Here is a 19,023-nt window from a genome sequence, read left to right as displayed (position 1 = left end):
AGCGTCCACGTCAGTCATAAACAAGCGATGTAACAACTTTAAGGCAGCGGAATTGTCGGCAAATGATTTTACATGCTTCATTTTCATTCAGTGACTAGTGTTTGCGAATAATGCTGCAATCAGACGAAAAGTACCAGAAACTTGCGGGATATTGTCAAATGGGTTGTAAGCGTAAGAGTCAATTCTAGAAATATAGACGAATTGTGTATAACATACGTCAGAAAAGTAAAATATAAATCCAAAAATTACTCCACTAAAAAAAGAGAAAAAAAGAATATGTCAACCCACTTATCCAGTATAAATCAAAACATTACTGCCCTGAAAAAGAGAGAAAATAATATGACCACCTATATTTTCAAAACAAGCGCATCATTTAAAACCAGAAAAAAATTACCCCCGAAACCATGTAACCGATGTGAAGAATTACATTGGGGAAAAATTGTCTTTTTCAGAATAAAATCTGTCAAAATAGTAAAAAGTTTGGCCATTCAATGTAGAAGGAAAAGCAAAGTAAAAACATAAATTAGATCCTACGAAAAGTCAGACGAAAATTTCCGCAAGCACGTAATAGTCAAAACATTTAATAGAACAGTTAAATTACAATCGGACACTTGATTATTCCATAATAAATTTACATGCGTGGAAGAAACTTAACAAAGCAACTTTGTAGAAAATAGGAAAGTCAGCATGCATTGTGACTAACAATAAAATTAATTTTATTGGCGAATCATTTTTACCAGTAAACTTGAACGGTACAATAAAAAATTAAAAGTTTACGTATTAGATAAAAAAAAAAATCCGAGAATTTATTTGGGGCGGACTGGATGAACAGTTTTAACCTGTGGGATCGTTCAGAAAGTCGTAAACATGACATCGGATGCTGAGGATTTAAAAAGCTGCATTAAAACGAAATTTCAGCATGTGCACTAAAATGAAGGCCAAATTCGACGTAAAAGAAACGCACCACCCATTAAAAAAAGAAACATGTTCTATTTGTGACATTGAAGAAAATAAAAGAAGAGCTAACAAAGGCACAGGGTACACCAACGGACGAAGGCTTATAGAATTCTTGCAATTTTATAGAATTACACCAAATCTGAACATTCCGACGGCAACCTTACTTGCTGATACGGTGATCGCTCCTAAGGTGAGATCGGTTTTGGTATAATCCTTTCGAAACAATCAAAAGTGAGTAATATCACTTACATACCCAAAAGATGTTTTGAACCTTGTGAGAACATTCTTATTTCAAAGGTTTTAAAAACAGTACTCACTTTTGGACATTGGGTACGAGTAGCAAGATTATTGATGGTATGGTGTATATTATACAAACCTTGTAACCCATGTGAAGAATTACGTTGGCGAAAGAATAAACCTTGTCAAAACAGTAAAATCTTTGGCCATAAAGGTTCACAATGTAGAAGCAGAAGCAAAGCAAAAGCTAAACTTAGATCCAACGAAAAGTCAGACGAAAATTTCCGCACGTACGTAACAGTTAAAACATTTAATAAAACAGTTAAATTACAATCGGATACTTGATCTTTCCATAATAAATTTACATACGTGGAAGAAACTTAACAAACCGACTTTGTAGAAAATAGAAAAGTCAGCTTGTATTCTGATTAACAATGAAATTAATTTAAAAACAATACTCTATTTTGGACATTGGGTAAGACAGGCAAGACGATTGGCGGTATGGTGTATATATTATACGAGACCCGAAACATACTCATAAACACGACCAAAACCTGTTAAAAATTTAGATGACACTTATGACACATTACCCGTATAAGATGAGCCGATCGACGCCATTTTTTATGACGTTTGATCTCGACCCAATCCAGACAACACTAGAGCAGCAAGGGTCGCACAAAAAAGAGAAAATCCACCGACCCACAAATTATCGACATTAACAAGAAAAATTATTAACTTTTTACAGTTCAAAATGACTTGAGAAGGAGTGTTGTGCGGACTCACCCATAAACAATATCTGAACACTCCTAATGGTATAATATTTTCCCCCATTTTCATCTCAAACAAGGCACATTACCACTTTGATGTAGGAGACTACTATCGGAGACATTGACCTATACTCCTGATCTGAAATGGAACACGTACATCAAATCTGTTGCCAAGGTTGCTGAAAAAATGGTGGGATCCTTCTACCGCTTCAGTAGATATCTCACTGCTGATACAATTCTCTATATACAAAAAAGCCAAGTACGTCTAAGGATGGAATACTGCTGCCATATTTGAGCAGGAGCTGCTAGGAGCAGCTTATCCTGCTTTGGCAGAGTACAAAATAGACTTCGTGGCTTAGTGGGGGATGCCCTTTTCTCTTCCCTGCAACCTCTTTCTCACAGAAGGGACTTGCGACCCTGTCTTTGTTTTATCGTTATTTCCATGGGAAGTGCTCGTCTGAGCTCCAATCTCTGGTCCCCCCTCGCCAATCTTTCACGAAAACCACCCGTCTAGCTGAAACCACTGTCAATAATTTTCACCACTCTTTATCTGTGCCTAAATCAAAACGTAGATTCCATGAGCAAAGCTTCTTTCTTAGAACTGCACGCCTGTGGAACTCTCTTCCGTTTGCCTGCTTTCCACCTGACTACAACTTGGATGTCTTCAAGTTCAACATAAACAAATTCCTGATAAATCGCCCCCTTAAGTAATCCACTTTATCAAATCTCCATTACTAACGATTACTACGATATTATCCCATTGATTACTGTACACGCAATAACCCTTATCCCCGGGTGGCCTTCGGGCCTTGATAAGTGGTGACTATCATGTAAAAAAAGATACTATGTAGGGAGTTGAGCAGCAAGCTGTCTGTTCACATCACACGTGAAGTTCTGTATGTCAGTACAGTTTGGAAAGTAGGAACCCGGAAGGGATTCCCAAAGTCTAGGGAAGTCTGAGGAAGAAACTATTAGAGTAGAAGGCTTTCTTACATCTAGGGATTTCTACTGTGTAGGGGTGTGATTTTGCTGCTTTCGGATTTGTCAGGGATATTTACGTTGAGAGGGCACAAGGACTTGTAGTTAGGCGGACCAAAAGTGACCTTACAGTGACTCGTACTACGCCATGTATACATTAAGTACTACAACTCTTGTTCTCTGAGCCTTCTGTCTTGTAAATATAAATATCTTTTCTAAACTATATCCGTGTTCTTAGTGACCTGTCCGGGCCACAACATAATCTATCCATATAACACTTATCGTTGGCTAGTTTTTGACTTTGAAATGGTGTTTTTAGTTTCTTACATCAAGTAGCTTCATGTCTTGTCTGGGTTGATTTTTACAAAATAAATTAAAAGCAAAAGTAAAATAAATTAAACTAGAATAATAAGACATTTTCTAGAAATATGTGATAAAGTATTCATAAATTTAATTCCTGTGGAGAATTCCATTTTGGTCAGCCTGGAATATTTGGTATGAAATCACTTATGAGCAGTTATATACCCTGGTCACTGATGAACCTTGCAGGAGTGAAATTTCAAATTAAAAATTTCAATATATATTATTTAATTGGAATTTATTATTGAAGATAGCGGTTTCAATCCTACCCAAAGCCGGCCAGAGGCTTACTTGACCAAAAACGTTGTGAAACAATAGCAACTATCGATGGCAGTAATTGCTGAGAATGCAGTTAGGAGATTCGGAGTTCCTATCCCGTCGCGGTTACCACCTGATGAAGGCCAGAGGAATAGTTGGCCGAAACGTCGTGAAACAACAACAAAGTCAGATGAGAATAATAGTCCGCAAAAAATAAATTAATAAAAATTTCAAATTCAAAATTGCAAAATATGTTCGAACATTGCGAAGCATTATTTCTTGACGTAGGCTAAAAGTGAGAAAAATAATATATTTTAATGATGGCGTTACCAATGCATGTCCAATGCGGTTAATTGAAATGTATATTAAAATACCATAGTCGGTACATGAAAGGTCTACTGACAAGATATCCAAGATATATCACACCACATACCGACGCAACACTTCCAACAAACCATAATTTTTAATACTCGTATGCGTAATCAAAGCCGTGTTGTCTTATTCTAGATGCTGTTTGCTTTAAGGTTTGGTTAAACGGGTTTTTCAGCGTTTAGTAAAATAGCTCAGCTGTTGTTGTGTTTTTTGATAGTCTTTCAAGATGTATCTTGTTTTGCTATCGGTGGAATTGAGAGAAGGTCTTTTTAGTCTTTCTTTTTCATTTTATTTTAAAATGTGCAATGATAACGCTATATATGTTAAAAAATAATTATGGTAATAATTATATAAGCCCCTTTAGAAACTCTATTCTTATGGTTGAGCACTCTAAATTGAAGTTAAGAGTCGGTCACTTAAGCTTACACGCGCAGATCATGATGTCATAATCATAAGACAATTATTCCTGTCTTGATATTTAAAAATGTTTAAATTTCAACTGTATTTCTCGCGGTTAACGGTGGCCGTGTTAACGAGCATCTCTCCCCCCCCTCTCTGGCTTTCTTACTCTTTCTATTTTCTCTCTCTGTGTCTCTATAAGAGAATAGAGAAGGAGAGAGGGAGAGAGAGAGAGAGAGAGAGAGAGGTGAGTAAACGTGGAGGTAGACACGTTTACCAGAACCAAAGATCAGCTGACCAAATTACGTATGTGTAACGTGGTTGGCTAGATCTGGGAGATTTGATTTGAGCTTTGAAGAAGACGGACGTTTTCCGTGGTCTCCCCCTCTTAACTGGGGAGGGGGGAGACGAACGTTGACGTGTGTGAAGAAGAACCACACAAGCGATTTCACTTCCACTTCTGCAGAACCTCTGGGGAAAGTGAAATTAAAAACTATAAAACCATTTCATCGTCTTGGAGTGATAAATCTTCGTCAAACAGGTATCAAGTCTCCCTCCAGGATGAGAAATATCCAGATGGTTCAACAGCGAGAAACAGAGGTAGGTTCAGAAATTACATGTCACACACACGATTCCCTTTATGATAATCAAACACACAACCATTTATATTAGAGACAATCACACGGAATCTTTCTTATGTTATATAGAAAACGTAAAATGTGCCCCTAAATGAAGAACTCTATATAACATATTCAAATGTAACGAAAGCTCAATTTGGTCCCCCTCAAGGATAACCTCGATGAAGAACGAATATATAACGCGGTTAACGGTGGCCGTTCCTTGCTAATAGAGTCAGAGATGGCTTCCTTGCCGGGTTCGAATCTCCCGACCAGTGATAATCATGAGACCATGCACTGATGATTCCCGAAAGGATGAAACACGCCTTAATGCCTACCCCGCAGGTATTAACGCATAATTATAGTAATAATTATATATATATATATATATATATATATATATATATATATATATATATATAATTCCAAGTAAATATTTTCCAGAGTTGAAGCCACCGATGAAGTTTAAGCAAAGTTGATACAAGAGTTCTCGATACCAAAGTAGGGCAAGATATATGTTTTATATGTTTTACGTAAGCATTTACATAAGCATTTATATGTAATACACATTCATGGTCATGTTTCGGGCAGCCAGTTCCAAGTAACTAGAGACTTCTTCGGGCGATATTACTTACTGACTTTATTTTTCTATAAGCAATATCGCCTAAAGAGGTCTCTAGTAACTTGTAACTGGCTGACCGGAACATGCTCATGAATGTGTAGTGACATATTAATACTTATATAGAACAAATAAAAAGTATATATATATATATATATATATATATATATATATATATATATATATATATATATATATATACTTTTTATTTGTTCACTGATTAGCCAAAATCAAATATTGATTTTGTTGGAAGAAAAATATTGATAACAAAAAAAATAAAGAAACTGCCTTTATAATATAAAGGTCAGTTATATATGTGTACATATTTGTATTTTCGATTAAAACTAAAACACACACACACACAATTTTCCAGTAATGTACTAATTAAACTGATGTTTTTATCAAAGAGTTCATACCCTTACGAGAACTCATTCTCTGAGGAATCTATAAAAGTGTGAGTGTGTATCCAGAGAAAAACGAGGATAGAGAGAGAGAGAGAGAGAGAGAGAGAGAGAGAAATTGAGGGAAAGGAAAGAGAAAGAGAGATAGAAGTTTTAATAAAAAATGTTACTCTTCCGACCTGCTCGTCTTAAATAAAATAATTTTTAAAAATCCAATGAAATTACCTTGCTATAAAAGAGTAGTTAATTAAGGAGTTAATTCCCTTATGCCAACTCATTCCGTGAGGAATCTAATAAAAGAGTTATCTGTGCGTATTTCCAGAAAAAGGAATGGGTTTGATGAAGAAGAAAAGGGGGTACAAAAGAAAGGATGAAACGGATCAGGATGAGGTTGTTTAGGAGGAGGAGAGAAAGATAGATAGATTGATAAAAATATAAAAGTTTGGATAGAGATAAGTTACATTGTTTCGCTTACCAGGTAGCTCTGCTAGTTTTATACATTAGAAGAAAAAAAAATCACAAGTTGCCTTATATATTTATTCATGCCAAACTTATTTTATTAAGCGTTTAATTTCCACGTGTATTTTTAGTGTTCATGAAATTATGAGGTTTCCGATAATCAGATATTCGTATTACGTTGGGAACTGATGACGACCCCTGGGAATATTTGCAATCCCGGACATTACCAGGTAGCCCCCACTTTTTGTACCTACTACGTAAGGTTTGAAAAATCTACTTATTTGGTGATATTATGTTCTATGGAGGCTTGTCAAACTATGGCGTTTCCCCATCGGAAACAATGATGCGCCTTCCACCCCCTCTTCTTCTGCGTTTTTCCTCGGAAACTTCCACGACGCTCCCTCCCCCTAACTACAACATCTCTGTTGCTGTATCGCATTGCTGGTTGTCATAGCAACAAGGAGATAACCCAATTATCCATGAGCCTTAGCGAAATATACGCGCATAAAACACACACACAAAAAAGAGAAATCTGTACACCTTTCCCTTTATATATAAACTAGTAGAAAGCCCAGCGTTGCCCGGGATAGAAAGAGAACCTCGTATGCCTCCCACTTCAGCACCATATTAACGTTTTATTGCCATTTTCTTTTTTACATTTTATAACTAAAATTTGAAGTGGGGACCAAGAAAGTACTCAGTATTTATTAGGAAGTAAGAATAAAGTGAACACCTCAAGGCACAGGGGCTGTTTTCCGAGAATCAAGAATAAACCCTGTGCACCCCTGCTATAAACATCGACTCTCTTATAAACCTTTCTAACTTTTTGATTTTTATAAGCGTTTTTTTTTATTTTTTTCTTAATTCAATTTTCACCCCAAACAAGGCACAGTGCCACTTTGAAGTAGGGGGCTACTATCGGGGGCATAATTTGCGGTGGCATTATGAAGGGAGATGAGTAGAAAGATGTTTGTTCACATTACACTTGAACTTTTGCATATCAGTACAGTTGGGAAAGGAGAATCCCGGAAGGGAGTTCCAAAGAATTGCAGTTCTGGGGAAGAAACTATTGTTGTAAAAGGCTTTCTTACACCTAGGGATCTCTACTGCAAAGGGGTGGGACTTAGTTGCTTGTCGGGTTTATCAGGGGTAGTCACGTAGAGGAGATACAGGTGCTTGCAGTTCGTCAGAGCATTCAACATTAAAGTATTTGTAGAACAGGCAGAGGGATGCAACATTTCGTCGATGGGACAGAGGCTGAAGCCTAGATGACAATTCAGGACCTATTAGATTGGTGACTCTCTTTTGAACCCTGTTCAGGAGTGAGAGACAAGCAGCAGATGCACCAGCCTAAATGTGACAACAGTACTCCATACATGGGTGAATGGTTGCCTTATAGAGGTACAGGATACTTTCAGGCGTAAGTAATTTTCTAGTACGGTAGAGAGAGCCCACCTTCTTTGCAGCAGCCTTGGCAATGATCTCAATGCATATATTCCAGTTGAAATATACTTATCAAAGTTCTCCGGGTACTGTAGTTTCAGAATATTCTATATATTAATATGTTAGCGTGTGAATTATTTTATGCATCACGCTTACATCTTTTTTCTTCCGAGTGACTGTCAATTTAATTGTTATGACCTTCCATTTCTTGTAATGAGTAATTTTACCAAGAATTCTTCATAAGTTTTGGTTTCGGTTTCGATTATAGCTGAAGGAAATCAAGTTATACATATATATATATATATATATATATATATATATATATACATATGTGTGTGTGTGTGTGTGTGTGTGTGTGTGTGTGTTTTCTTCATAAGTTTTGGCTTCGATTTCGATTGAGGCTGATGCACCCAAGTCATATATATATTTTTGAAGTCACAAAATTAGCTCTACAATAATATATACGAAATCTGCATGAATTAAAATGTCAAACTTAAGCGTATTTACGCCGAGCGTCCGTGCTAGCTTAGACAAATAATGTTGCGGTTTTAACAAAAGAGCTACAATAACATCAGTGCGTCTCCATTTACGCTGAACATCTACAGAATGCGAACATCTACAAACACACACACAAACACACACACAGACACATATATATGCATATCTATATACACATGCATGTATATATACATACATACATACATACATATATATATATATATATATATATATATATATATATGTATATATGCATGTATATATACATACATATATATATATATATATATATATATATATATATATATATATATATATATATATATTAAGTCCCTCTCCTTGAATAGAGCACAGTGGTAAAATGATTTCACCCGTTGCTTAATTAACGTTAATGCTTAACTCTCTGTTTGTTTATAAATCAAGAAGAAGATCGAGCACTGTAAAAGCGGTGAGCGAGTGCCTAGATAATTGGGTATTTGACCGAAGGTTAGAACTGCCGACTATCAATTAAGTGGTTGTAAGTTCAATCCCTGGCTAGGGATGGGTGCTAGTCTAGCCGCACTGATGAGCTGACATACAGCATACAAATCTCTATAAAATTAATACTAATCTCTATTAAATTAATACTGATCTCTATTAAATTAATACTAATCTCTATTAAATTAATACTAATCTCTATCAAATTAATACTAATCTCTATTAAATTAATACTGATATCTATTAAATTAATTATAATCTCTATCAAATTAATACTAATCTCTATTAAATTAATACTAATCTCTATTAAATTAATACTAATCCCTATTAAATTAAATACTAATCTCTATTAAATTAATACTGATCTCTATTAAATTAACACTAATCTCTATTAAATTAATACTAATCTCTATTAAATTAAGTACTAATCTCTATTAAATTAATACTGATCTCTATTAAATCAATACTAATCTCTATTAAATTAAGTACTAATCTCTATTAAATTAATACTGGTCTCTATTAAATCAATACTAATCTCTATTAAATTAATACTAATCTCTATTAAATTAAGTACTAATCTCTATTAAATTAATACTGATCTCTACTAAATTAATACTAATCTCTATTAAATTAATACTAATCTCTATTAAATTAATACTAATCTCTATTAATCCTTGACTGTGCATCGAACGGATATCATAATTTTTAGTTTGTCATCACAACAAAGGTCCGTGCAAAATTTCAACCAGTGATGGAACGTACGTGTGTTCATCATATACAAACAGTTCTTGGGATAACATTGTTTAAAAAAGAGAATTAATCTTTCATTGAATGTGGTAACTTCCACGGTGGGCGTTGAAGAGAAACCCCGTTTTGATTTTTGTCTTTAGCGCGCGTAAGGTCCATGGTCGGTGATTTAACGTCTCAATCGCTTCCAGCAGCTCTCTGCGCCTCCTGCGACCTTTCAGCGCCTCATGCAACTTGCAGTGTTCCAATGCTTGTACCCATCAGGCTGCCTGTTCCAATGCCTGTAGCCATCATGCAGCCCTTTCCAGTGCCGATCAATGTCAGGCTACGCATACCAGCACTTACAGATGTGCAACAGCCCTGTTCCAGTACTCACTGTCGTCTGGTTACCTTCACCAGTGCCTACTAACGTGCATTAGTCCTGAACCAGTACCCACTGTCGTCTGGTAACCTTCACCAGTGCCTACTGACGTGCATTAGTCCTGAACCAGTACCCACTGTCGTCTGGTTACCTTCACCAGTGCCTACTGACGTGCATTAGTCCTGAACCAGTACCCACTGTCGTCTGGTTACCTTCACCAGTGCCTACTGACGTGCATTAGTCCTGAACCAGTACCCACTGTCGTCTGGTTACCTTCACCAGTGCCTACTGACGTGCATTAGTCCTGAACCAGTACCCACTGTCGTCTGGTTACCTTCAACAGTGCCTACTGACGTGCATTAGTCCTGAACCAGTACCCACTGTCGTCTGGTTACCTTCACCAGTGTCTACTGACGTGAATTAGTCCTGAACCAGTACCCACTGTCGTCTGGTTACCTTCACCAGTGCCTACTGACGTGCATTAGTCCTGAACCAGTACCCACTGTCGTCTGGTTACCTTCACCAGTGCCTACTGACGAGCATTAGTCCTGAACCAGTACCCACTGTCGTCTGGTTACCTTCACCAGTGCCTACTGACGTGCATTAGTCCTGAACCAGTACCCACTGTCGTCTGGTTACCTTCGCCAGTGCCTACTGACGTGCATTAGTCCTGAACCAGTACCCACTGTCGTCTGGTTACCTTCACCAGTGCCTACTGACGTGCATTAGTCTTGAACCAGTACCCACTGTCGTCTGGTTACCTTCACCAGTGCCTACTGACGTGCATTAGTCCTGAACCAGTACCCACTGTCGTCTGGTTACCTTCGCCAGTGCCTACTGACGTGCATTAGTCCTGAACCAGTACCCACTGTCGTCTGGTTACCTTCGCCAGTGCCTACTGACGTGCATTAGTCCTGAACCAGTACCCACTGTCGTCTGGTTACCTTCACCAGTGCCTACTGACGTGCATTAGTCTTGAACCAGTACCCACTGTCGTCTGGTTACCTTCACCAGTGCCTACTGACGTGCATTAGTCCTGAACCAGTACCCACTGTCGTCTGGTTACCTTCACCAGTGCCTACTTACGTGCATTAGTCCTGAACCAGTACCCACTGTCGTCTGGTTACCTTCACCAGTGCCTACTGACGTGCATTAGTCCTGAACCAGTACCCACTTTCGTCTGGTTACTTCCACCAGTTGCTGTCCTATTGCTGAGACTGATTCTTATTTACTTAGACCGACCGTAATTTCCAAGCCTTTCAGATTTGCCTTTATCTATTTTTGATAAATAAAAGACGATCCGTCGTCTTTAAAATGAATTTCAGCATTTGTCACTCTTCCTTTGCTATTGCCGTTACTCTTTTGCCTCTGTCTCTACCTTATAGGTGTACGGTCGATTGGTGCACATCCATACCGTCTTCCAATCCGCTGAAATATCATCAATAAGTTTCCGGACTTTTTTTGTACAGGTATTTACAATTGTCATAGACATTTGAAAAATTCAGTATACATTCACTATATACCTTATGAAATGACTGACCAATTTTTATGATTTCAGATTCAAATGAACAGCTACAGTAGGAATTGGAATACACATTACTAAAGCCTGATTTTAATAACGGGTGGATTTCAATAATGCAATCTGGACGTGAGGACAATTTAGAAATACGATATGCAATAAAATTCTCTTTTAAACTTTAAAAAAAAAAAAAGTGCCATAGAAACGCCTGGAATGCTTCAGACTACTTTTGGACCATCTTGTATGAATCGAATATCAGTTTCTGAGTGGCATAAGAGCTATAGGAATAAAAGTATTTGCAAATAATTAATATAAACTCGCCTTCGTCAGACATGTGTTCAGCTTTCAAATGTGCAGTTTAAACTTCAATTTCAGATCATTCGTTGTCTTTTGGTTTTTGTTGTCTCTTCTTATTCTTCTTTTCCTCAATTTTTTTTTATTTATACTATCCCCACTTACGAAAACCAAAAGCCACTCAAGGATAAGCGTTAACGAGAGTGTCTGTTGGATAATCAAACAGTAGCAAGAGATGAACAAAGTTTGATTTACTTAAGAGGACGGCTTGACAGGTATTTGTAGATATTAGACTTGGACGGCAACATGTTCCACGGATCGAAAGTTCTTGAAAAAAAAACTCTGTTCAGGGAAATTCCGTTTAGGTTTAGGTATAAATAGGAAGAAAGAAAAATTCTTTGCGGTGGTCTTTCTATTTTATTTTGCACGGGTTTTTATTTGAGTTCGTCCATGTGTTTTGCTGTCAGATTACCACTGACCAAGATGTAACAGGCGACGGTTTATGAAATGAGAAGTGGTGAAAGGAGGGGGATAGGATGAGGCACAATATTAAACATAAAAGTCTCATAAACTAAAGGTTGTGAGTTCGATCCTTTATAGGGTAGTTTATTTCATTGTCTCTTTAATCACTTCGATATTCACTATACAAAATCACCATCATATTTGGTTTAATGTCCGTTGTACATTTTGGCATGTAGTGGACGGCTTTTAGAAAATTGTGACACCCTGGACACAGAAAAATAATTTAAAAATAAAATTATTAAAAGACAACGAATACCCCCTTTTAGGGATAACTACGCGTATAATTGTAAGGCAAGGGTTGCGCAATCTTCAACCATCTCTCTGTTGAATCGGCACTGTTTGAGTCAAGTGGCAAAGAGAAATCCAAGACGACTGAAAACAATGCCGAGATAAGCAGAGAGCACATACAGCGCCTGGAATTCACAAATGGTCACCCATTTTAATACTGACCGAGTTCAGCATTGCTTAACTTCGGCGATCTACTGGGAACCGGACTGTTAACGTGATTATGTCGTATATTTCATGGCACAACGTTTAATCTGGTTATTTCCTTTACGAGTGGCCCACATTGAACTGGTCTTGTGTCTAACGGAAAGGCGGGTAAATAAAAGTAAATACAAAGCAATTTTTTAAGATGCGGATTGATAATCTATATATTAATACGATAGCGTGTGTGTTATTTTCTGTGTCACGCTTACATCCGGGTAGTTTAATTGTTATGTACTTCCATTTCTTGTCATAAATAATTTTACCAAGAATTTATTCAGAAGTTTTGGGTTCGGTTTCGATTATAGCCGATGGCACTTAAGTCATCTATTTTTTATATAAATAATTTTATCAAATATTCTTCATAAGTTTGAATTTCGGTTTCTATTATGGCTGAAGGAACTATATATATATATATATATATATATATATATATATATATATATATATATATATATATATATTCATTTTTTTTTCGGTTTCAATTCAAGCTAATCCACCCAAGTCATGTGGATATATTTTTTTTATTTTTGAAATCGCAACTTTATAATATATAAAAATCGATAGAACATTAACTCTATAATAATATATACGAAATCTGAAAGGATTAAAATATCATATTTAAGCGTACTTTACGACCGGGCTTTTCCGGGCATTCGTGCTAGCTTAGATAAATACTCTTGCAGTTTTAACAAAAAAGCTACGATAATATCAGAGCGTCTCCATTTATACTGAACATTTACAGAATGCCAACATCAATATATTACGTAGGAATGAGTCTCTTGTGGAATTTCCACAGGTCTCGCTAATTTGAATTATTAGGATTATTGTTCTCATCTTGAGTGTTGTTTTTACAACGTTTGAGTCAATGTAACTACCAACTTTCTTCATGCGTTTCTTGTCGAACTCGGGAATCCTTTTTGTAAATTGTATTTAGAGGTTGAAGGTTCAATCCTCAGCGTGGGCGACACTTGAAATACAATTGCGAATTACTTAGGACTTCTACTCAATCACGGCTGACGGAACAAGAACATGCTACTTCGCTCCCGTGAATTAAATAAAGAGTTCCGTTCGTAATTCCGTGCGGATTTCCGAGATTGACAGCTAGATTATCGAGTTCGACAAGATACACCTGAAGAAGGTCGAATGTTAAATCGGTCGAAACGTCGTGAAAATACCACTGTAGATGAGAACAGGAATCCGAAGAATGTAAATAATACGAAAACAAATGCGGGTGAAAATAATCAAGAGATGATAGCTCCTAGCTGCTGCTGATACTGTTTTTGTTTTTTTGGGTTTTTTGTTTTGTTTTTTTTTTTGTGTGGAGGGATTAGGAATGTCTTCTATGGAAATTATTTTAAGCCCTCGTTTCATTTCCACTAAATCTTGCGCGTCTACAAGTATTAATTCTTATAGAAAAAAATAAATTGCTTATCAAAAGCAAAACGCGTTTATTTTTGTGGCTTCTTTAAGATTCTTAAAAATGATGACGTATAATGACGTCATTATGCTAAATTCACCGCGACGTTCTTCTGTAGATGCGTCTATGCATCTTGTTAAGCGGTTCTGTCCGTCTCTTGCGCCTCGCTATCTATGGCCGAGTATGATGGAAGAGCTGTATTTTTTTTTGGGGGGGGGTATTTTCTTGTTTGCCAGAGACACAGAGAATGAAACGACCAGAAGAAGATGGACCTTGGCGTGGACTCTTCCTCGATTTTCACCAGAGCTTTATTGGTGCGATTGTAGCCTGAATGCAGCAAGCTGTTTACTTTTGTGTCGTGGGTGACCCTACCACAAACCGGAGTTCCAAACAGTATAGCTATTTAGGTTATCATCATTGCCCCTCCCCTCTGTCATTACTACTGCTACTACTACAATATTTCTTCTCTTTTTATTCGCCCATCATGGTGCAATTTGTCTCTGCTTTATCGTTATTTTATAGTAAGTGCTTGATTGAGCTCCAATCTATGGTCCCCCCTCGCCAAACTTTCGCAAGAAACACACGCCTAGCTAGAAACACTATCAATAATTTCCCCCAATCTTTATCTGTGCCTAAATCAAAACGTAGATTGCATGAACAAAACTTCTTTCTTTGAACTGCACGCCTTTGGAACTCTTTTCCGTTTGCCTGCTTTCCAGCTGACTACAATATGGTTGTCTTCAAATCCAACGTAAACAAGTTCTTGATGGGCCGTTCCACTTGAGTTAACAAATTTACCGAATTTCCATTACTAACGATTACTTTATTGTCCAATTAATTACTGTACACTCTTTAATCCTTATCCTCGAATGGCCTCTGGGTTTTGATACGTGGTGATGCCTATGTACAAACATAAAACAAGCAATCAAGAAAATTATTAGTTTTCGTATTATAAACATGTTTTGGTCACATAGTTTTGGGCATCGCCATTTTTCTTTTAGATACGTTCTCAAATAAATGGCACAACATACTTCTTTTATTAATAAACTAGCGATGGGGTACCCGGCGTTGCCTGGGTGTTTGTAGGTATGTGTGAAAAAACCCCGAGAAAAAAAACAGGTGCCCGTGAAAAAAAAAAACGAAGCCTTGACGACGCGCAGTTGGAAAATAGTAAAGTATGAAAAAAAAAAACAGGTGCGCGTTTTTGATTGACGTGACGGCGATAGGTATTCAGCAGTTAGCATTTTGTGCGGGATCGTTTTTAATGAGGTCAATTGTTTGTTTTTAAAAACCTACTCCCTCGTCTCGAAACGAAAGCTACAGTCTGATATGACGAAGTCGACATTGAACAAACGTTACTTAGCTCTCTAGAGACCACTGGCTCTGAGCCTGAGTTTAGAGTCGAGTTTCGCTTTTTGTTTATGCCGAAAACCGACTGTAACGCGTGCCGCTGCGGGAAATGTGGAATAATTAACGTTTGAAAGTCAATAAAATTAAATAGACAGGCGAGCTCCGTGGTTAAATGTGAGATATTACAATTTATAGATTATATAAAAAGTTTTAAGAAGTTGCGAAGCGAGCGAGCGCTTCTCCGAAAGAAGCCTTTTGTGGACATCGAGGAGAAGCGTACATACATACATACATACATACATACATACATACATTTTCGCTTTTATATATAGATAACCAAATTTGTAAAATATTCTATCCGATTTACTTTTTAACCTTCTGCCTTTTATTGCTGTCGTTATTCTGATCTTGCAACTTGCTTCAAGCATATATTACTCTATGATCATAAAAAAAAATTAATTAGTGTTGTGGGATAATCACCCTCCAAATGGACTAATCCATCGTCCATATAAACTTTACACATGACAGTCCCAGGCGGGGATCTAATTCCAGAGCGACTCTCGCATGCTCGGTGAAGCACCTACACTGTTCGTTTGTAACCTTTCCATTTTTCATGTAATATATGTTTAAACTGTTTCCGTTGTTCTGTTCTTCTTTGTGGCTACTTGCGAGCCATAACAATTAGTTAATAGATCGATATTTTAGAATGTGTCTTCAGTTGTAAAAAATCACTAATTACAATGTTTTGATAATGTCGTCATCGTCTATCGATGGGGTGGCACAGGTAAAAAAGAAAAAAATCCACTTCGTTAACAATTCATACAATCTGATAAACAAACAGGAAAGCTGAATCATAGATCATTTTTTTTATTTCCATTACCAATCATATACATCTTTTATTTGACTGCGATTTCTATTCAATCGCTTGCGCATCCCTTTTTGTAACACCATGAACTGTATTATTATCGCCCCTCCTTTCTGATCACTGGCCCAAAAGATATATATATATATATATATATATATATATATATATATATATATATATATATATATATATATATATATATATATATATTAGCGTATGAAGCGATGCTCTTTGTATAAACAAATTGAGCTTAGGTATTTTAACAATGTCAAAACATTGTTAATTCACTGCCCGCGGAGCAGCAGCCGAATAGCGCAACGGTTAAAAGCTCCGACTGTCATATGGGTGGTCGGGTTTCGATCCTGACTTGAGGTAGTTGTTTGTCTAGCCGCATTGATGAGGTATGAAACAGCGAAACGATACTGTATGCGGATAATTATGACATCCCCTTTAAGAAATTCGTTTCTTATCGTTGAGCACTTTCAGTTGAATTAAAAGTCGGTCAATTTAGCTCTTATGCGTAGATCATCGTATAACGATTTGATCACTGTCTGTCTGACGTAATGAACATATAAATTAAAATGTTTAAAATTCAACGCTATTTCAAACGGTTAATGGTAGCCAGAGATGTCTCGTGTCGCGGGGTTCGAATCGTTCGACTGGTAGTAATCGTGACACCCTGCACTGAAGAATCCCGAAAGGATGAAACACTAGTGTCTGTAGGTATTTAATTATTATAGTAAAAAAATAATTATATATATATATATATATATATATATATATATATATATATAAACTGTACAGAAGACCAGAAAAATATTGGTCTCAAGTCTAATATAAGGGGGGGGCGTTAATGGTAAATGATGTCAGAATATCGTCAGCCATTGGAACACGTACATCAAGTCTGTTGCCAAAGCCGCTGGAAAGATGGTGGGATCGTTCTACCGCTCCAAAAGATATCTCACTACTGATGCAATTCTCTATCTATATAAAAGCCAAGTACGTCCAAGGATGGAATTCTGCTGCCATATCTGGGCAGGAGCTGCTAAAAACAGCCTATCCTGCCTTGACAGAGTACAAAATAGACTTTGTGGCTTAGTGGGGGATGCCATTTTTTCTACCCTGCAACCTCTCTCCCACAAAAGAGACGTTGCGACCCTGTCTTTGTTTTATCGTAATTTCCATGGCAGGTGCTCGTCTGAGCTCCAATCTCTGGTCCCCCCTCGCCAATCCTTCACGAAAAACACCCGTCTAGCTGAATCCACTGTGAAAAATTTCCCCCACTCTTCATCTGTGCCTAAATCAAAACGTAGATTCCATGAACAAAGCTTCTTTCTTAGAACTGCACGGCTTTGGAACTCTGTTCCGTCTGCCTGCTTCCCACCTGACTACAACTTTGATGTCTTTAAGTCCAACGTTAACAAATTCCTAATGAACCGCCCTCTTATATAAACACTTCATTAAATCTCCACACTAACGTACTGTACTTGCAATAACCCTTACTCTTGAGTGGCTTCTGGGCCTTGATAAGTGGTGACCACCGTGTAAAAAAAAAAGTCATATTTTTTTCACTCTTTGCTTTTTCACATAGTTTTCACTCTTTATGATAGGCTTGAGACCGCCGGTACCATTGCTTTTCTGACCTTCTGTACCGTTTTAAATAAAATAAATATTAAGCTCTTATATTGTATTTTTTTTCTTTATAATCGAGCACTTTGTTAGAATTCTTTCCCCCAAAATAGTGAATATATATATATATATATATATATATATATATATATATATATATATATATATATATATATATATATATTAAGAGTTCCAGCAGAGTTCTTTATTATAAGGAAAAATACGAAAATAAAAGCATATTATTTATGCTTTTATTTACAGAAGGTTTAGATGTGATAAATCATCAGTACCGTCGGTTTCAAACCTGATAATTAGAGACCGTTTTAGATACCCTTGTCAAGAGATGGGTATCTAAAACGGATCCCTAATTATCAGGTTTGAAACCGACGGTACCGATGACTTATCTCATCTAAACTTTCTGTAAATAAAAGCATAAAATGTGTGTGTGTGTGCGTGTGTGTGCGCGCGCGTGTGTGTGTATGTGTGTGTGTGTACGACGTGCCGTCAATAAATTTCCAGACCTTTTTGTATATGCACTTTTATTGATAGTACACACCTGACATTTTAGTCCCCCCCCTCGGAGTAATCTCCTCCAGCTGCAATGCACTTATTGTGCCGTTCAAACAACTTCTGGAAGGCGCCACGGAAGTCCTCGTGTGAGTGACAATCACCCTCGTCATAACCACTTTAATCTCTTCAATCGTCTCATAACGACAGCCTCTACGGTTTTCCTTGAGCTTAGGGAATAACCAAAAGTCACAGGGATCAATGTATTGGCTATAAAGAAGGCGAGGAACTGTCTTGATGCCCATCTTGGTCAAATAGTCTGTGACAAAGGAGTTGTGGACTGTTGCATTCGGGCAAACTTTCATCTTCAGCTCCTCGCAAATAATTGTGTATAGTTCTCACACTGATACCACACAACGGTCCATTACCCATGAAATCTTTATTTGGTCAATTTACTCCGGTGTTATGACTTCCTTACTCC

This window comes from Euprymna scolopes, chromosome 17 (assembly GCF_053919585.1).
Source record: "Euprymna scolopes isolate OS-2025 chromosome 17, ASM5391958v1, whole genome shotgun sequence".
Lineage (NCBI taxonomy): Eukaryota > Metazoa > Mollusca > Cephalopoda > Sepiida > Sepiolidae > Euprymna > Euprymna scolopes.
The sequence above is the reverse complement of the archived record's forward strand: the minus strand, read 5'-3'. Positions refer to the sequence as shown.